Source organism: Heptranchias perlo, chromosome 1 (genome assembly GCF_035084215.1).
Source record: "Heptranchias perlo isolate sHepPer1 chromosome 1, sHepPer1.hap1, whole genome shotgun sequence".
In the NCBI taxonomy this organism is placed as follows: Eukaryota; Metazoa; Chordata; class Chondrichthyes; order Hexanchiformes; family Hexanchidae; genus Heptranchias; species Heptranchias perlo.
Genome location: NC_090325.1, coordinates 55,052,302 through 55,073,528, shown reverse-complemented (window position 1 = coordinate 55,073,528; position 21,227 = coordinate 55,052,302). Strand labels below are relative to the sequence as shown.

The window sequence follows — 21,227 nt, the reverse complement described above, 5'->3', positions numbered from 1 at the left end:
TGCATATTTAGAAAAGATTTAGTTACTGTATAGGTAGAATATGAGCATTCAAAGTGTTGGTTGTGCGTGCACCTATTCCATATATTATCCATAAAGAAAGCCAATTCTTATTGCAGATTACACTTTGGTAAGATATTGTTCCTGGTAGATATACCTATTTCAGTTCTGTCACCCCTTCTAGTCAAACATTGCTATCCTCCTGAATAGTACCACTTACACAGTTAAATTCACAATTGTGTTGAAAAAATGTACCTTTCTATTCTGTGTTCCCATGTTGGTTCCATTGTTTCTGTTTAACAGGTTTCTATTGCTGATAGGTTAATTTCTTATAAGGATGAAACGGTTCATTTTCTGCATTTGCTGCTTTGCTGTGATTGGTTTACTAAACTTGACAAATAGTGGGCAGCATGGGGACGATGACAAAAAATTTCAGCATTCCAGCCTGTTTTTAAACTTCACCCCGGCACTGGACAGGTACAGTGCGTCTAAGGTGCGTTATGCCTGTCCAGGCCAAACATGCCCGTTATTTCCATATGTTCGTATGTACTCTCTGAATGACTGAAAGATAGACGGTGCTTTTTATTGTGTGCTCGGTGATTTAGTGCTTGGTGCTCATTTTCTGAAGTGCCAGGAAAAACTCTTGAAAGGTTTTGAGCAAATAAAAGTTTCAGTATATTTTGGAAATAAGGTAATAGTTGAATTATTAGTATTGCTGCTCATTTTAATGATATTACAGGGGTATTTCTAAAAATAATCACATTCTCAGTGTGGAGCTCACCTGCCAGGAGCATATATGGGGAATTCAGCATCCGCCCCACGATTGGAAGAAAAACGTGGGGAGAACTCCTAATATGTGCTCCAGGCGGCTGAAGCTCCACGGCTCCGTGTCAGGAGATGACTTTATAAAACTACCCATTACATCTATTTTAGGATTGAGTTGGCACTGATTATGAACATATGAACATAAGAAATAGAAGCAGGAGTAGGCCATACAGCCCCTCAAACCTGCTCCATCATTTGATAAGATCATGGCTGATCTTCGATCTCAACTCCACTTTCCTGCCTGATCCCCATATCCCTTGATTCCCTTAGAGTCCAAAAACCTATTGATCTCAATATTGAATATACTCAACGACTGAGCATCCACAGCCCTCTGGCGTAGAGAATTCCAAAGATTTGCAATCCTCTGAGTGAAGAAATTTCTCCTCATTTCAGTCCTAAATGGCTGATCCCTTATCCTGAGACAATGCCCTCTAGTTCTAGTCTCTCCAACGAGGGGAAACAACCTCTCAGCTTCTACCCTGTCAAGCCCCCTCAGAATCTTATATGTTTCAATGAAATCACCTCTAATTTTTCTAAATTCTAGAGAGTAGAGGCACATGCTACTCAATTTCTCCTCAAAGGACAATCCTTTCATCCCAGGAATCAATCTAGTGAACCTTCGTTGCACTGCCTCTAAGGCAAGTATATCCTTTCTTAGGTAGGGAGATCAAAACTGTACACAGTTCGGTGTGGTCTCACCAAAGCCCTGTACAATTGCAGCAAGACCTCCTTACTCTCATACTCCAACCCCTTTTCAATAAAGGTTAACATACCATTTACCTTCCGAATCGCTTGCTGTATCTGCATGTTAACTTTCTGTGATTCGTGTACAAGGACACCCAAATCCCTCTGAATACCAACATTTCTTAGTCTCTCACCTTTTAAAAAATATTCTGCTTTTCTATTCGTCCAACAAAGTGGATAACCCCACATTACCCCACATTATACTCAATCTGCCACCTTTGCGCCCACTCACTTAATTTGTCTATATTCCTTTGCAAACTCTTTGTGTCCTCCTAACAGCTTACTTTCCCACCTAACTTTGTATCATCAGCAAACCTGGGTACATTACACTCTGTCCCTTCATCCAAGTCTTTAATATAGATTGTAAATAGCTGAGGCCCAAGCACTGATCCTTACAGCACCCCACTAGTTACAGCCTGCCAACCTGAAAATGACTTGTTTATCCCTACTCTCTGTTTTCTGTCCGTTATCCAATCCTCTATCCGTGCTAATATATTACTCGCAGCTCCATGAGCCCTTATCTTGTTTAACAAACTTTTATGTGGCACCTTATTGAATGCCTTTTGAAAATCCAAATATACTACATCCACTGGTTCCCCTTTATCTACACTGCTAGTTACATCCTCAAAAAACACTTAATAGATTTGTCAACCTCCGTTCCCTTTTCATGAAACCGTATTGACTCTGCCTAATCATATTATGATTTTCTAAGTGCCTTGTTAGTACGTTCTTAATATTAAATTCCAGCATTTTTCTGACTACTGGGGCTCGATTTTAGGGTCGGGTTACCTGCGGGTTTCCAGCGGGGGGGCCCCGAAAATCCCGATCTCCGATCACGTGACCGGATTCGGACGAAATCCCGGCCACTTCCGGGTACCGCGCTGACGTGCGGGGCTGCGCGCGAAAGCCCCGCTGGTGGGAATCCCGCAGGCAATTAAAGCCAGCGGGGTTCCACTTGAGAGCACTTAACTTGCTCGTTGTGGTCAGTTAATGAGCTGAAGCAGCTGTCAAAAGAGGAAGTGTGGGATTTTACGTTCAAAGCAGTCAGTTTCCCACACTGGGGGAAACAGGACCCTTCAAACCAGACGTGTTGCAGCCAGCAGCCTGTGGCAGGTGCCAAGGTGCGCTCCACGGGGGAGCGCCCTCACCCACGCAGGAGGCCACCGCGTCACATAGGGCAACCCCTGCCCTCCACCAACCCCCGCCAAGCCAGAGGACAGACCGACACGAAACCGCAGCCCCAGTCCGAGGACCCACCCACCTACCCTGCACAACCCCTCAGACCAACACCTGCCAGATGGGTGGTGCGTTGACATCGTCGGAGGACGAACAGGATGACCAGCCCCAGCAGCCTCGCAGTCCACGCCGTCCGCCTCGGAGAGGTGGGGCCCCCCAACACGGTGCTGCGGCACACCCACCTGCACAGCAGGAGGGAGGGCAACCGCAGAGAGAGATGCGTCGCAGGAGGCACTACCCTCCGCACAGGGTGTACAGAGCGAGGCTCAGCTTCATGGACCTCTCCGAGGAGCAGTGCATACGGAGGCTCAGAGTCAATCGCCAGGTAGTCGCCGACATCTGCAGCCTCCTTAACGACGAGCTGCTCCCTGATGGACCAAGCAGCATCTTCTTACCTGTCGCCGTCAAAGTCACCACTGCCCTCAACTTCTTCGCATCCGGTTCCTTCCAGGGTGCCACCGGGGACATCACCGGGGTCTGTCAGTCCTCTGCACACAAGTGCATAAGGCAGGTCACCGATGGGTTGTTCCGCAGGGCCTCCCACTACATCAACTTCGCCATGGACGAGCGCAGCCAGATGGAGAGGGCGGTTGGATTCCATGCCATGGCTGGCTTCCCACGGGTGCAGGGTGTAATCGACTGCACCCACATCGCAATACGGGCACCTCCGCATGAGCCAGGGCTGTTCATCAACAGGAAGGGGTATCACTCCATGAACGCCCAGCTCATCTGTGACCACCGCCAGAGATTCCTACACGTGTCCGCCAGATACCCCGGCAGCTGCCACGATGCCTTCGTCCTCAGGGAGTCCGCCGTCCCGCCCATCCTGCAGGCACCCAACGCCGGCAACGGCTGGCTCCTCGGCGACAAGGGGTATCCCCTCCACACGTGGCTCATGACACCTCTGAGGAACCCCATCACCGAGCCGGAGCGTCGGTACAATGATAGCCACACTGCTACCAGGTCTACAATTGAGCAGACCATAGGGCTTCTCAAGATGCGCTTCAGGTGCCTTGATCGTTCTGGGGGAGCGCTCCAATACACACCATTCAGAGTGGGACGAATCATAGTTGTCTGCTGTGCCCTGCACAACATGGCCCAACAGAGAGGAGTGCCGCTGGAGGAGGCCCCATCCACACCCGCCACCCACATTGAGGAAGGCGAGGGCGAGGAGGAGGAGGAGGAGGAGGAGGAGGAGGCGGAGGAGGAGGAGGCGGAGGAGGAGGACGCGCCCGAGGATGTTGGACAACCCATGCGCCGAGCCGCGACTCACCGGGATGGTCGCCGGGCCAGGGACGCACTCATATGTCAACAGTTCTCCTAGAGTCAGACACTGCGAGGCGCTCGCATCTCCTCACCTGCACATGCGAGCGGCCATACCAGCCCCCTCCACTGAAGAGTGCTGCCAGTAATCCTGCACCCACAGCAGTGTGCCCAATGGGTGGCAGCAGGTGTTCGCCGTCATGATGGCCTCCACGGAACGCAACTATTGCACAAGCCGCGGAAGAATGGACGAGAGGTGGCAGGAGTGGTGAGAATAGACTATTTAATATCTGGAATGTGACATCATTTAAGAAACAAAGTACAAAATAATAAACACCCTGGTGTTTTCCCTTTGTGATTATAAGGCCTTTGGAATTCTTCTCCGGGAACCCCTACGTGGTGCTACCCCTGTGGCTCCAGCAGAGGTAGTGGCAGGTTGCTCGTCTTCTTGCCTTGACCGGGTAGATGCTTTTGGCGGACGGCCCCTGGGTTTCGGTGCCCGTGAGGGCACCTCCACAGACTGCTCCTCCTGCACCGGGGCAGGAGCAGACTCGGCCACCTGGAGAGGAGGCACCATTGCGGGTGCTGGTTGAGAGGTGGGCGACGGGTGGGACGTGGGGACGCCTTGAGAGGCGTCCCCGCTTCCATGTCCCCGGTCACCATCATCCCTCTCTTGGCCTCGGCCCACATCACCCCTTCCACCCTGCTGGACGGCAGTTTGGATGGCATGTGTGAGGCCTTGCAAGGCCACCCCTAGTGTATCCCTCAGCCTGTTGGTGGCGTCGGAATGTTGCTCACCCTGAATCCGTACAGACGTTGTGAGGGCCTGCAAGGACTCGAAGTGGAGCTGTGCGTGACGCTCGAGGGAGGCCAGCCTGTCCTCCACCGCAGACAGTCCCGCACCTACCCGCGACACTGTGTCGCCGGTACCCTCCTGTGCCTGCGCCACCAATGCCCACATGCAGGAGGTGGACTCCTCCATCGCCTGCGCTATTGTGGACAATGCGCGCGGCACCTCTGCCAGCACCTCAGCAATTAGCTGGTGGCCCTCGACGACTCTCCTTTTCTCTGGTGGCCCCCTGGGTTCAGCATCTGGGTCCGGCTGAGCAGAGCCTGGAGATGAGTGCTCCCTCCGTCGCGGACCCTCCGCGGCTGCCCCTGCCACCAGGGTCTGCTCATGCTCACTCGTGCGCAGTGACTCACCAAGTGCTACCCCAACTAGTTGGCGAGGGGGACCCACCGAGGTGCGTGTCTCTGCGCTGGTGGATGGTTGGCTCTGATGTGACGATGCACCCTCAGAGACCGCCATGTCCTCTGAGGAATCGCCCTCCACGCTCGCTTGACCCAAAGACGGACCTGCAAGAGAACAGAGGGCACTTTGAGGCATGTGGACCAACTTGACAGTGCGCCTGATGGCAGGTGATGATACGGTCACTCGCGATCATGGGTGTTGAGTGTCAGCTTTCCCTTACCGGCCGTTTCGGCAGCGACACACTCGCCATCGGCCACCGACAGGCAATGTCGCGTGCGGGCGAGGTCGAGCGCCTCCACCTCTGCGTTGGTGAGCTCCACCACTTGCGGCGGCCCACCTCCGGTGCGTGCCCTTTCGCGGTTGTTCTTGCTCCTCTTCTCCTGTGAAGGCAAAACACAGATGTGTGAGTGGGTGCGTCTTGCATCGTGAGACGCATCGAGCATCGGTGTGGTTGGGTTGAGCGTGGCGCGGAACGGATGGGAGGAAGTGTGGGCCACGTGCCCATCCCATTGCATGGGGATTGGGGTGTGTGGTAGTGTTCGGGTGGGGTCAGGGACGGTGGGTACTTGCGTGCACGGCGAGGATGGTGAATGAGTGGCTGTGAGGATTGCTGATGGAGCGCAGTGGTGGCTGTGCAGGAGGGGGTTGTGATCTGCTTGGCGTGATGGTGGGGACGGGATGTGGGAGGGTGCGTTGGTGTACTCACCTTGCCAGACCTAGTCAGGTCATTGAAGCGCTTGCAGCACTGCTCCCAAGTCCTTGGGGTGTTGCCCCTGCTGCTCACCTCCGCCGCCACCTCTGCCCATGCCTTCCTGGTTGCGGCGGCAGGGAACTTGCGCCCATCCTCAGGGAAGAGTGTTTCCCTCCTCCTCCTCACGCCCTCCAGCATCAGCTGCAGTGCCAGATCTGAAAAACAGGGCGCAGCCTTTCCCCTTTGTTGAGCCATTCTCCCAGACCTCTTGCTTGCAGCAGGAGGGGCTTTGGGAGACTGCCCCTTTAACTGGAGCTCCTACATCGCGTCGACGGTACTGCGCATGCGCAGCCGGCCGGCACGCAGCTGGGGAGCAGAGAACCCGGAAGCAGGGCTTAATGGGTCCAATTATCCCGCGATCGCGTGGGGGACGCACACAATTACCCGTCCGCGTTTTCGACGCTCCCGGAGGACCACCCGCTGGGAACCCGCAGGCCTGCTAAATTCGAGCCCCTGATGTCAGGCTTACTGGCCTGTAGTTCCCTGTTTTCTCTCTCCCTCCTTTTTTGAATAGCGGGGTTACATTTGCTACCTTCCAATCCACTGGGACCGTTCTAGAAGCAAGGGAATTTTGGAAGATCATAACCAATGCATCCACTATCTCTGCAGCCACCTCTTTTAGAACCCTCGGATGTAGGCCATCAGATCCAGGGGATTTGTTGGCTTCTAGTCCCATTAATTTCTCCAGTACTTTTTCTTTACTAATCTTAATTACTTTAAGTTCATCACTCTCATTAGACTCTTGGGGGTCAATTTTCGGATGGCCGAGCAGGTGCGTTCGTGGCGGGGGGTCTCCTAAAATTGGGGATTCCCGGAGCGGGTCCGGATCCCGGCTCCAACCCGCCCACTTCCGGGCTCCCCAATGACGCGAATCGGTCCGCACGCAGCCCCCGCATGCGGGACTCCCACCGGCAATCAAAGCCGGCGGGATCCCACTTAAGATCATTATCTGGGAACTTGAGGTCGTTTACAGACCTCATTAGTTGGAGATTTTAGGAGGATTCGGATTTTGGACTACCCAGAACGTGTTTCCCATGCTGGGGGAAACACTCCCTGTTTAAGCAGACGTCTTGCAGCCAGCAGCCAGTGGCAGCTGCAAAGGTCCATTTAACAGGTGCGGGGTAAACCCTCATTCATTGCAGCAGGGAACTCTGTCACCTCAGACAAAGTTTTGCCTGCCACACCGTTGTCTCCACACTCCAAATTATTAAATCATACCCTAAACTCTGCTGTCCAAACACATTTACCTACTTTGTGGACCCCCCCACACTCACACCGTCAGGATGGGGGGGGTCCATTGCTGCATTCATCACTCCATTGGAGGACAAGCAACACCACCAGCCTCGCCAGGCATGCCGTCCACCTCCGCCACGTGGAGCTATACAACACAGTGCTGCGCAACAGGCACCTGCACAAAGTAGTCATGCAACTACACATACACCCACTGTAGGGTGACCCAATGGGTGGCATCAAGGGTGTTCATGGAGAACCTCATGAAAGGGCATTATTGCACAAGCCAGTCAAGAACGGCCAAGACGTGGCAGTAGTGGTGACAATATAATACGTAATGTGAGTTGATCAGAAATCAAATATAAGTAAAAACTATGACAAACCCTCAAACACCCTTGTGCATCCCCTTCATGCTCACGACACATTTGCCTTATGCTTCCTACTACACATACATGATGCATGCCCTGTGGCCGCAGCACAGGTAGTGGCAGATGGGGTGAGGCTGACCGTGAAAGAGATGCATGAGAGGGGAGGTATGAGTCAGAGCCATGAGATTGTATGAGGATTGGGTTGAGTGGTAGTGATAGGATGAGTACTGGCAAGGTGAGTAAGTGCAGGTAAGATGAGGATGAGCTTTGAGTGGGTGTGAGGAGTGATGTGATAGAGTAGTGTTGGCAGTGCAGAAGGAGATGTGAGCTGGGGCGGTGATATGGCAGACGGAGTGTAGAGGAATGAGTAAGTGTACTCATTTTGGCTGACCTACTTAGGTCATTGGAGCGCCTCCTGCACTGTATGCAGGTGCGTGATATGTTGGTGGTGCAGGTGACCTCCTCTGCCACCTCGAGCCAGGCATTCGTGGTGGCAGAGGCAGGCCACTTCCTCCCCTCCGCCGGGGAGAAGATCTCTGTCCTCCCCCTCCTCCTCACCCCATCCAATAAGACCTGGAGTGAGGCATCATTAAACCTGGGTGTAGCCTTCCCCCTCGGCTGGTCCATGCTGTAATTTTGGATCCTTTCTGCAGCATCAGTCAGTGGAGGACTGCCCCTTTAAATAGGGCTCCTCCAGCTGACAGCCTATGATGCAGCTGCGCAGTCTGCCCATTGCGCAGCTTTCCAGCGCGAAATCCGGAAGCCAAGGTAAGTGGCTTCAATTTATTTACAATTGCGTGGGGAACCCACCGATTTTACTGGGCGCGTTACCCACGCGCCCAGTCGATCCCCCGCTGGCAACCCGCCTCCCTCCTAATATCGGGCCCCTGGTATTTCTGGTATGTTTTTTGTGTCTTCTACTATGAAGACAGATACAAAATATTTGTTTAACATCTCTGCCATTTCCTTATTCCCCATTATAATTTCTCCTGTCTCAGCCTCTAAAGGACCCTCGTTTACTTTCGCTAATCTCTTCCTTTTTACATACTTGTACAATCTGTTTTTATATTTCTTGCTTGTTTACTCTCATTCTATTTTCTCCCTCTATCAATTTTTTGGTAATCCTTTGCTGGTTTCTAAAACTCTCCCAATCCTCAGGCTTACTACTCTTTTTCTTGGCAACGTTATAAGCCTCTTCTTTTAATCTAATACTATCCTTAACTTCTTTAGTCAGCCATGGATGGATCACTATTCCCGTGGAGTTTTTATTCCTCAGTATGTTGTTGAGAATATTGAAATATTTCTTTAAATGTTCGCCGTTGCTTTGGGAGCTGCAGGGCTGAGGCGATAAGAAATTCTGGACGTTTTAGGTACATCAGAAACTTTCTGCCCTCCAGAAGATTAGTAATGTGATTTTTTTTAGTTTTGGAAGCACGGCAACTTCTTGTGAAGCATTATGCTGTGCTCATCGTACCAGTCCAAGGGGAACCAAAAGGTTCCAAAGCGCAGTTTTTTCATGGTCCAATCATCCAACTTCTTTGAAAGTTTACTATTTTTAGCTTCCATGCAGTTAATCCATCTAACTCACTCAAACTGTTGAAACTCAATCCAACAAGCTTATATTTCACAGTCTGTTTAGCTAAAACGTACTCTTTTGAAAATTGAATTTGGCAAGCTTATATTTCACAACTAATCAGATTGATGCAGTACGTTAAAATTAAAAGTCCAAAAATATTTTTTCATGGTTGAACCTTTCTCCTTCAATTCCTGTAATTTGCATCCATGTGTGATGTTCATGGGATTAAATATGGCCAGGGATTCAAATATAGAAAATTATTTTTTACCTCACTTTGTATTAACAGCATATTTAAAAATAAGGTTAAAATGTTTTTCAAGAAATATTTTGCTTTTAATAATCACCTTATCATGTCCAAAAGCACTTCACATCCAGTTACTTAGTTTTGAAGTGCATCCACTGTTATCGTATAAACAAACAGGCTTGCACTGATAAGTGGCAAGTAACATTCATGCCACACAAGTGTCAGGCAATGACCATCTCCAACAAAAGAGAGCATACACACCTCCCCTTGACATTGAATAGCATTACCATCACCTAGTCCCTCACCATCAACATCCTGGGGATCACTGTTGACCAGAAACTGAACTGGACCATTCCCCATTCACAATGAAGAACAGGATGATAGGCTGACAAAAATTACCCCTGATGTTTTCCTAGATTGAAAGTCTATTTCAGGAGCTTTCCTTAAGTTCTTGGGCTTTGGAGTTACTGCATCCAATTTCTTTACTAGATATTGCACTTCTTCCTGAATGCTTATTTTTTTTCTGCTGCTCTGCTGTTGGTTTTTTACATTTGTGGGTGTAAGTAATGCTAGTTTTAGTTCCTGTAATAGTCTCTTCCTAGTACCACTGCCTTATATCCCAATAACTATATTGGCTCTGATTCGACATTCTTCCAGTTATACGTTCTAGCTAAGTGCAAAGACTCATTGGGCTCGATTTTCGCACCCGCGATCGGGTACGTTCGTGGCGGGGGGGCTGCGAAAATCGGGGATTCTCGGGGCGGATCTGGAGCCCGGCACCAACCCGCCCACTTCCGGGTTCCCCAGTGACGCGCTGACATGCGTGCCCAGCCCCCGCATGTGGGACTCCCGCCGGCAATTAAAGCCGCCGGGGTGCCACTTAAAGTAATTGAACAGGTACTTCAGGTTGTTCACAGTCCTGATTGACCTGATATTTTAGGAGGGCTGGGATTTTGAAATTAACTTAGACTGTGGGGGAGAGACTCTCACTCATTGCAGGAGGCCACTCTGTCACTTTGGACCAAGTTTGGCCTCCAGCACCCTCCTCCTAAAATTCACCCACTTGCACACTTACCTCGGGGTCCAGACACATTTACCTACCTTGCGGACCCCCTCAGATGTACATCTTCCGGATGGGGGCCGCCGTAGCTGCAGTCGTGACCTCCTCGGAGGGTGAACAGCATCACCAGCCTCGCCGGCCACGCCGTCCACCTCTGACACGTGGAGCTCCACAACACAGTGCTGTGACACATCCACCTGTACAGCAGGAGGGAGGGCAACCGTAGAGAGAGATGCGTCGCAGAAGGCACTACCCTCGGCACAGGGTCTGCAGACCGAGGCTCAGCTTCCTGGACCTCTCTGAGCAGCAGTGCACACGGAGGCTCGGAGTCACTCGACATGTAGTTGTGGACATCTGCAGCCTCCTTCATGCCGAGCTGCTCCCGGCTGGCCCAAGCACCATCTTCTTACCTGTCGCTGTCAAAGTCACCATTGCCCTCAACAACTTCTCCTCCGCATCCTTCCAGGGTGCCACCGGGGACATCGCCGACGTCTCTCAGTCGTCTGCACAAAAGAGCCCTGCAAATACACCTACATCCACTCTGCAGTGACACAATGGGTGGCATCAGGTGTGGGTCTTCATTGTGATCCTCAGGAAAGGGCATTATTGCACAAATCAGACAAGATTCGCAAAGACGTGGCAGTAGTGGTGACAATATGAAATGTAATTTGAGTTGATCAGAGATTAATTATAGGTAAAAACCATGATAAACCCTCAAACACCCTTGTGCATCCCCTTCATGCTCACGACATGTTTGCCTTACGCTTCCTACTGCATATATGTGGTGCATGCCCTGTGGCTGCAGCACAGGTAGTGGCAGGTTGAGTGAGGCTGACCATGAAAGAGATGCATGAGAGGTTGAGTATGAGATAGAGCCATGAGATTGTATGAGGATTGGGTTGAGTGGTAGTGGCGGAATGAGTACTGGCGAGGTGAGTAAGTGCAGGTAAGATGAGGATGAGCTTTGAGTGGGTGTGAGGGGTGACGTGACGGAGTAGTGTTGGCAGTGCAGAAGGAGATGTGGGTTGGGGGCGGTGATGTGGCAGACGGATGTAGGGGAATGAGTAAGTGTACTCACTTCGGCTGACCTACTTAGGTCATTGAAGCGCCTCCTGCACTGTATGCAGGTGCGTGATATGTTGGTGGTGCTGGTGACCTCCTCTGCTACCTCGAGCCAGGCCTTCTTGGTGGCAGAGGCAGGCCGCTTCCTCCCCCTCCTCTTCACCCCATCCAATAAGAGCCGGAGTGAGGCATCATTAAACCTGGGAGCAGCCGTCCCCCTGGGCTGCTCCATGCTGTAAGTGGCTCCAATCAAGCTGCGATCGCGTGCGGAGCACCCCGATTTCACTGGGCGCGTTACCCACGCGCCCAGTCGACCCCCCGCTGAGAACCCGCCGCCCTGCTAATATCGAGCCGTTTCTACAGTCTCATCACGATCTTGCTCCCAATTGTTGAACAGATAAAATTCATCAGTCTCATTAGTCATTTTAACACAAAATTTTATCTTGTTAAGAACAACCTGTACATCAGTGTTGTTTTCATTTGTTTCAAGCTAAAGACCCTCATATATTTTCATTGCCTCTCTGCTTATACAAGTAATTAGTGTAGCAGTTCTGACATCTTTTGGCTGTTTAATCAGATGTGATCTAATTTAATTGTACCCGTTCTGTTAAAGCTTTACCAATTGCTGATTAGATTACCTGCCATCCCTACTTTTGCTGGCAATGGTCATTTTGAATAATAGAATCATAGAATCGTACAGCACAGAAGGAGGTCATTCAGCCCATCGTGCGTGTGCCAGCTCTTTGAAAGAGCTATGTAATTAGTCCCATGACCCCACTCTTTCCCCAAAGCCCTGCAATTTTTTCCTTTAAAGTATATATCTAATTCCCTTTTGAAAGTTACTATTGAATCCACCCTTTCAGGCAGTACATTCCAGATTTGCAGAGCTGCACAGTGGTTGCACTCCCAGAGCTTAACATTTTAATTTTCAATTTTAAATGACTTTCAATTGATACAGTCACAATTAAAAAGACACGGAGGGGTCGATTTTAACTCTGGGCAGGTTTCGGGGTTGTTGCGGGGGAGTTCTCACTGGAGAAAATTTGAGACTTAGGCTATTTTACTGCCTGGGCCTCATTAACGCACTGCCGGTCCACTCCCCACCCAGAACAAGTGTGAGGTGGATGGGAAGCAGCTGCCATCCTTTAGAAAATTGGGTGGCCAAAGGCAGCAGTCTGCCATAAAGGTCGGTGTGGGGACCAGGGTTCCGGGAGGGTCACGTGGGATTGAAGGAGAGTCAGGGGCAGATAAGACTGCGACTTTCCCTATCAGGCCCGGAGGAGTACTCCTGCTTCCCCTGGCTTCACAAAGTAAAATAAAAAAACTTACCTCTTTGGGCACCCTCATCTTCCAAGCGGGCCCTGACCAGCTTCAGCCTTGAGGGAAAGCCGCAGTAACTTCCCCACTCAGGCTTGAGTTAAAATTGCAGTCGGGGCCTGATGATGCATCTGACCCTGGTCTGTATACTTAAAGATAGACCCCATCAGCATTAAACGGGCAGCTTAAACGCTAGTCCTGAAGCCTGAGTAACAATTGCGGTCGGCGGGATCCGGGTGGCTTTCTGGTGGGTAAGTAACCCAGGGCATTTTAATTGCCCACCCACTTACTTTCTGCTGGTCGGGTAGTGGTAAAAGCACCAAACAGTATTTATCAGTTCCAAGTAAGTTTAGAGTATTTGGCTGAATAATACTTGCTGTAAGAAGCTGCTTTTCCTTTCTTCAAATGTTCTTTTATCTTCTTCTGTATTTTATTTTAAAACGTCGTGGTAGATTCAGAATGAGTTAATTCCACTTTTAATGTAATATTTGTTATTAAGTTTAGTTGGTAACAAACTTGAAAAGACATTAGAGCTATGCTCTGTGCTATGTTTTGATCACCCATTTCACCCAGACTGTATAAGAGGGTCAAAGCGAACTCTTTCCCTGTATTTGATTATGGAATACAAAGTTACACCAATAGTAATACAACTGTTATCTCTTCAAATTGGCTTATTTGCCTACAGTTGCAGGACCTTCCTCTTGTTATGTGTCACTTTGTCCTGTAGACAGATAGCATTAAGAGGTTTGGGGGCTGGAATTTCCTTTGATTTACTGTTCGTTTTCGAGTGGTTTTGGTGTTAAATGGGTAGTATTGGCTACGGCCTTAATCCTGTCAGCAAAAAAAAATAGCACCGGAATTCTCCTCCAGAAATATACATAAATGATTTGGACTCAGAAATTGGAGGTATGATGTCAAAATTTGCAGATTATACCAAGTTGGGGGTACAGTTGATAATGTGGAGGACTGCACCAAAATACAGGAAGAAATTAACAGGCATACAGAGTGGGTGGATCAATGGCAAATGATATCCAATATAGCAAAGTGTGAAGTGATTAATTTTGGTAGAAGGAATAAGGAGGCTACTTATTCCTTGGAAGGTAACAACTACAATAGCTTGCATTTATATAGTGTCTTTAATGTAGCAAAACGTCTCAAGGTGCTTCACAGAAGCGTAATCAGATAAAAATGACACTGTGCCAAAGGAGGAGATATTTAGGTTTTAAGGAAAGTCTTAAAGGAGGAGAGGGAGGTGGAGAAGTGAAGAGGTTTATGGAGGGAATTCCAGAGTTTAGGGCCTAGGCGGCTGAAGGCACGGCTGCCAATCGTGGGGTGAAGGGAATGGAGGATGTGTAAGAGGCCAGAGTTGGAGGAACGCAATGATCTTGGAGGGTTGTGGGGCTGGAGGAAGTTACAGAGATAGGGAGGGGCAAGACTGTGGAGAGATTTGAACTTGACGATGAGAATTTTAAATTTGATGTGTGGTAGACTGGGAGCCAGCGTAGGTCAGCAAGTACTGGGGTGACAGGTTAGGATACGAGCAGCAGAGTTACGGATGAGCTCAAGTTTATGGAGGGTGGAAGATTAGAAGCCAGCCAAGAGGGCATTAAAATAGTCAAGTCTGGAGGAAACAAGGGCATGGATGAGGGTTTTAGCAGCAGCTAGGCTGAGGCAGGGACGGATATAGGCAATGTTACAGAGATGGAAATTGGTGGTCTTTGTGATGGAGGGGATATGGGGTTGGAAGCTCAGCTCAGGACGCAGAAGTTGCGAACAGTCTGATTCAGCCTAAGAGAGTGGCCATGGAGGGGGACGGAATTGGCGGCTAGGGAAGGGAGTTTGTGGCGGGGGCCAACAACAAAGGCTTTGGTCTTCCCAATGTTTAATTGGAGGAAATAAAGGCTCACCGAGGATTGATGTCTGACAAGGCAGTGGAGGGGCCAAAAGAGGTGGCAGTGAGGGATACATGTGGAACCTGACGTTGCGTATTTGGATGATGTCACCGAGACACCGCATGTAGATGAGAAATAGGAGGGGGGCAAGGGTAGATCCTTGGGGGGTTCCACAGATAATTGTATAGGAGTGGGAAGAGAAAAACTAAATGGGCTAGAGGAACAAAGAGATTTGGGAATACAGATACATAAACCATTAAAAGCAGCAACACAAGTTGATACGGCCATAAGAGTTCATTTCAAGAAGAACAGAATTCAGAAGCCAAAATTCCTGCCTCTGACTATGTGCTCACGTCTCTGGAGTGGGACTTGAAACCATGACCTTCTGACTCAGATGCAAAAGTGCTACCACCGAGCCAAGGCTGACACCTTGATTCCTCTAAAACAGTCTTCTCCCTTTGTTTATGCTCCACACAAGCCTCCTCACACCTTAAATAATTTCACTCTATCAACATATCCTTCAATTCCTTTCTCCCTCAAGTACTTATCTATCTTCCTTTTAAATGCATCTATGCTATTCGCCTCAACCACTCCATGAGGTAGCAAGTTCCACATTCTCACCACTCTCTGAGTAAAGAAGTTTCTCCTGAATTCCTTATTGGATTTATTAGTGACTATCTTATTTATGGCTGCTAGTTTTGGACTCCCCCACAAGTGGAAACATCTTCTCTACATCTCGAAATCTACCCTATCAAAGCTCTTCCTAATTTTAAAGACCTCTATTCGGTTATCCCTCAGCTTTTTCTTTTCTAGATACAAATGCAGAGCTACACCTGCACTGCTGATACCGTCACAGTGACAGTTCTTTGAGAGGTCGGGTTAAGAGCAGAATTTGGAGGAAATTCATCCATGCCTTTGTCACCTGGAGGCTTGGCTATTCCAATGATCTCCCACTGGCCTCCCATCCTCCATCCTCTGTAAAATTCAGCTTATCCAAAACTCTGCTGCCTATATCATATCCTGTACCAAGTCCCGTTCACCCATCACCGCTGTCTCTGCTGCCCTACATTGGCTCCTGGTTCCCCATTGCCTCAAATTGAAAATTCTCACCCTCATGTTTATATCCCTTCATGGCTTTACCCCCTCCCAATCTTTGCAACCTCCTCCAGCCATACATCTCCACCCCCCAATCTCTCCATTCATCCGACTGTGGCCTCGTGTGTGTTTCCCCTCCCTTTTCCCCACCATTGGCTCCTGGGCCTTCAGCTGCCTAGACCCTACACTCTGGAATTCCCTCCCTAAACCCCTGTGCCTCTCTATCTCCCTCTCCTCCTTTAAGACCCTCTTTAAAAACCACTTCTTTGACCCCTCCTTTTAGCTCCTTTAGCTTGGAGTGCATTTTTGTCTGAATACGCCTCTGTGAAGTGCCTTGGGATGTTTTTCTACTTTAAGCTGCTATATAAATGCAATTGTTGTTGAAGTGTTCTTGAATGTCTGCTCCATTTACATGTGGTTGGGTGGGCTCTGGACAGACTGCAATACTGGTGGGCGATCTCATTGGTGGACAATTTTGGTGGCCATTTTTTAGCATGGGGTTGTGACCACACTTCCCTATTTCACTTCATTTTACACTTAAAAACAGCCCCAAAATGGGCAGTGATTCACAGGAAAATCCAGGCTTCAATGTCTAGACACACATGTAAAGAACTGCCACTTTAGCAAGGTCCTAGATAACAGCCGGTGCCCATGGAATTGTACATCTGCACGAGTCAGGAGAGGAGAAAATTGAAAAAAAAAGTTAATAAGCAAAAAAGATGAGATAAACAAAGAACATTGAACACATCCTCTAAATACCTGCCTGAAATAGGTCTGAGAGATACAATTACCAGTGATATCCCAAGAATAACTGTTCCTTCAAAACAATTTTACAGACAATCAATTGCTTTGTTGGAAAACGAATCCAATTTAAAATAAATGTTTCAGGAGAGTGACTCACAGCCTGGACATTGTACCATTCAAGGCCCTGTGCAAGTTACAAGTAGAAAAATCATATAAGTCTTACATGCCTAAAGATTTGTTTCTACTTGGTAAAAGTATGTCCTGACCATGCATATTATCTCAGACAATAATTCTGGTGGAAGTATGACCAATACAATTTTTGACCCCTGCCACTTCCCTTAAAAAAATGGACAAAACAATGAAGCTAACTTTACAATGGCACAGTGAAATATTAAACAGTACAGCAATAGCACTTTCCTGATTCATCAATGAAATTACTTAGAATGCACTCATGTAAAATATGTGTCTGTAAAACTAAGAGACATGTTTTGAGGACATGCAAAAGGGTAGGAAGAGGCAGGCAGTGCAGGAATCTGCTGGGTGTGTGGCACTCTCAAACTGGTATTCAATGTTGAATACCAGAGAGGGTGATGACACCTCGAAGGGGTGCAGTCCTGAGCATGGCACCATGGAGCAAAGGACTGCACAGGGGGGCACAGTGAAGTGTAAAAATGCAGTAGTCATAGGGGATTTGATAGTCAGAGGGACAGACAGGTGTTTCAGTGACTGTCAACGTGAGTCCCACATGGTGTGTTGCCTCCCTGGTTTCCAGGGTAAATGACATTATGGAGAGGGTGTAAAACATTCTGCAGGGGAAAGGGGAACAGCCAGAAGTTGTGGTACATGTGGGTACCAATGACATAGGAAAGAAAAGGGATGAGGTCCTGCGGTTGGAGTTTCAGGAGTGAGGGAGGAAGTTAAAAAGCAGGACCTCAAAGGTAGTAATCGCTGGGCTATTCCCAGTGCCACATGCCAGTGAATACAGAAATAGGAAGATAAGGCAGGTGGCTAGAGATATGGTGCAGGAGGGAGGATTTGGAGAGATAGATAGTACTAGAGTAAGAAATAGTACAGTATTAGGTGGGATCTGACTAAGATAGACTATTAGAAGGTCTAAGATAGGTTTAGAGTGCATGTGTGTAAATGCACAAAGCGTGGTAAATAAGGTTGGTGAGCTGCAGGCGCAAGTAGCTACACTGGAATATGATGTAGTGGTGGTAAAGGAGAACTGGCTCAAGAAAGGGCAGGATTGGGTACTAAATATTCCTGGATACAAGGTGTTCAGGAAAGATAGGGAAGGAGAAAAAGGAGGGATGGGTGGGGGGGCAGTGGCAGTATTGATTAAGAAGAATATTGCAGTGCTGGAGAGAGAGGATGACCTGGAGGGGTCAGGACAGAATCTATTTGGTTATAGTTAAGAAACAATAGAGATGCCATTACACCACTGGATGTATTCTATCGGCCACCAACTGGTGGGAAGGATATAGAGGAGCAAATTTGCTGGGAAATTTCAGAGAGGTGCAAGAACTATAGAGTAGTGATAATGTGGGACTTCAACTATCCTAATATAGATTGGGATAGTAATAGTGTAAAGGGCAAAGAGGGGGAGGAATTTCTGAAGTGTGCTCAGGAGAACTTTCTTAATCAGTATGTTTGCAGCCCAACGAGAAAGGAGGCATTGCTGGATATCGTTCTGGGGAATGAGGTAGTTCAAGTGGAGCAAGTGTCAGTGGGGGAACATTTAGGGAACAGTGATCATAGTATTATAAGATTTAGATTAGCTATAGAAAACGACAAGGAGCAATCTAGAGTAAAAATACTTAATTGGAAGAGGCCCAATTTCATTGGGTTGAGAAAGGATCTGGTCCGGGTAAATTGGAATCAATGATTGGCAGACCAAACCGTAATCGAACAATAGAGTCATAGAGTCATAGAGTTATACAGCACGGATAGAGGCCCTTCGGCCCATCGTGTCCGCGCCGGCCATCAGCCCTGTCTACTCTAATCCCATATTCCAGCATTTGGTCCGTAGCCTTGTATGCTATGGCATTTCAAGTGCTCATCCAAATGCTTCTTGAATGTTGTGAGGGTTCCTGTCTCCACAACCCTTTCAGGCAGTGAGTTCCAGACTCCAAAAATATGGAACGCTTCACGAATTTGCATGTCATCCTTGCGCAGGGGCCATGCTAATCTTCTCTGTATCGTTCCAATTTTAGTATATGTGCTGCCGAAGCGAGCATTGGAATCAATGATTGGCAGACCAAACCGTAATCGAACAATGGGCAGCCTTTAAAGAGGAGATGGTTCGGGTACAGTCTAGGTACATTCCCAAGAGGGGGAATGGTAGGGCAACCAAAGCCAGAGCTCCCTGGATGATGAAAGAGATAGAGAGTAAGATGAAGCAGAAGAAGGGGGCGTATGACAGATGTCAGGTTGATAATACAAGTGAGAACCAGGCTGAATATAGAAAGTGCAAAGGAGAAGTGAAAAAGGAAATAAAAGGGCAAAGACAGAGTATGAGAATGGACTGGCGGCTAACATAAAAGGGAATCCAAAAGTCTTCTACAGGCAAATAAATAGTAAAAAGGAGGGGTGGGGCCAATTAGGGACCATAAAGGAGATCTACTCATGGAGGCAGAGGACATGGCCGAGGTACTAAATGAGTACTTTGCATCTGTCTTTGGCAAGGAAGAAGATACTGCCAAATTCACAGTAAAAGAAGAGGTAGTTGAGAAACTGGATGGGCTAATAATTAATAAAAAGGAGGTACTAGAAAGACTGGCGTACTTAAAGTAGATAAGTCACCTGGTCCAGATGAGATGCAGCCTAGATTGCTGAGGGAAGTAAGGGTGAAAATTGCAGAGGCGCTGGCCATAATCTTCCAATCCTCCTTAGATATGGGGGTGGTGCCAGAAGACGGGAGAATTGCAAATGTTACACCCTTGTTCAAAAAAGGGTGTAAGGATAAACCCAGCAACTACAGGCCAGTCAGTTTAACCTTGGTGGTGGGGAAGCTTTTAGAAAAGATAATCAGGGACAAAATTAATAGTCATTTGAACAAGTGTGGATTAATAAAGGAAAGCCAGCACGGATTTGTTCATAGATTCATAGAATCATAGAAAGGTTACAGCACGGAAGGAGGCCATTCAGCCCATCGAGTCTGTGCCAGCTCTATGCAAGAGCAATCCAGCTAGTCCCACTCTCTCGCCCTATCCCCTTAGCCCTGCAATTTTTTTCCTTTCAAGTACTTATCCAGTTCCCTTGTTAAAGGCAAATCGTGTTTAACTAATTTGATTGAGTCTTTTGATGAAGTGACAGGGTTGATGAGGGCAATACGGTTGATGTTGTGTATATGGACTTCGAAAAGGCGTTTGATAAAGTGCCACATGATAGGCTTGTCAGCAAAATTGAAGCCCATGGAATAAAAGGGGCAGTGGCAGCATGAATACAAGGTTGGCTAAGTGACAGGAAACAGAGAGTAGTAGTGAACAGTTGTTTTTCGGACTGGAGGGAGGTGAACAGTGGTGTTCCCCAGGGGTCAGTGCTGGGATCACTACTTTTATTGATATATATTAATGACTTGGGCTTGGGTGTACAGGGCACAGTTTCAAAATTTGCAGATGACACAAAACTTGGAAATGCAGTAAACAGTGAGGAGGATATTATAAACTTCAAGAGGACATAGACAGGCTGGTAGAATGGGCGGACACATGGCAGATGAAATTTAACACAGAGAAATGCGAAGTGATACATTTAGTTCAGGAAGAATGAGGAGAGGCAATATAAACTAAATGATACATTCTAAAGGGGGTGCAGGAACAGAGAGACCTGGGGGTATACGTGCACAAATCTTTGAAGGTGGCCAGACAGGTTGAGAAAGCAGTTGAAAAAGCATACGGGATCCTGGGTTTTATAAATAGAGGCATGGAGTACAAAAGCAAGGAAGTTATGTTGAACCTTTATAAAACATTGGTTTGGCCACAACTGAAGTATTGTGTCCGATTCTGGGCACCGCACTTTAGGAAGGATGTGAAGGCCTTAGAGAGGGTGCAGAAAAGATTTACTAGAATGGTTCCAGGGATGAGGGACTTCAGTTACATAGGTAGTCTGGAGAAGCTGGGGTTGTTCTCCTCAGAGCAGAGAAGTTTGAGAAGAGATTTGATAGAAGTGTTCAAAATCATGACGGGTTTAGATAAAGTAAATAAAGAGAAACTGTTCCCATTGGCGGAAGAGTTCGAGAACTAGAGGACACAGATTTAAGGTGATTGGCAAAAGAACCAAAGGCGACATGTGGAAAAACTTTTTTATGCAGCGAGTAGTTATGATCCGGAATATGTTGCCTGAAAGGGTGGTGGAAGCAGATTCAATCATGGCTTTAAAACAGAATTGGATAAATACTTGAAGGGAAAAAATTTGCAGGGCTATGGAGAAAGAGCGGGGGAATGGGACTAACTGCATTGTTCTTACAATGAGCCGGCATGGGTTCGATAGGCTGAATGGCCTCCTTCTGTGCTGTAACTATTCTATGATTCTACAGTCCTTACCCTTGCACACATCTTAGTATCATCAGC

At 48.0% G+C, this 21,227-nt stretch overlaps 1 non-coding gene across 1 annotated transcript; it reads right to left on the bottom strand.

Annotated features, from left to right (window-relative positions):
- Positions 1-18,789: 18,789 nt before the first annotated feature.
- On the bottom strand, positions 18,790-18,896 carry LOC137331333 (U6 spliceosomal RNA). The gene has a single exon (XR_010965428.1). It is a non-coding gene; the product is annotated as a U6 spliceosomal RNA (small nuclear RNA).
- Positions 18,897-21,227: the final 2,331 nt, after the last annotated feature.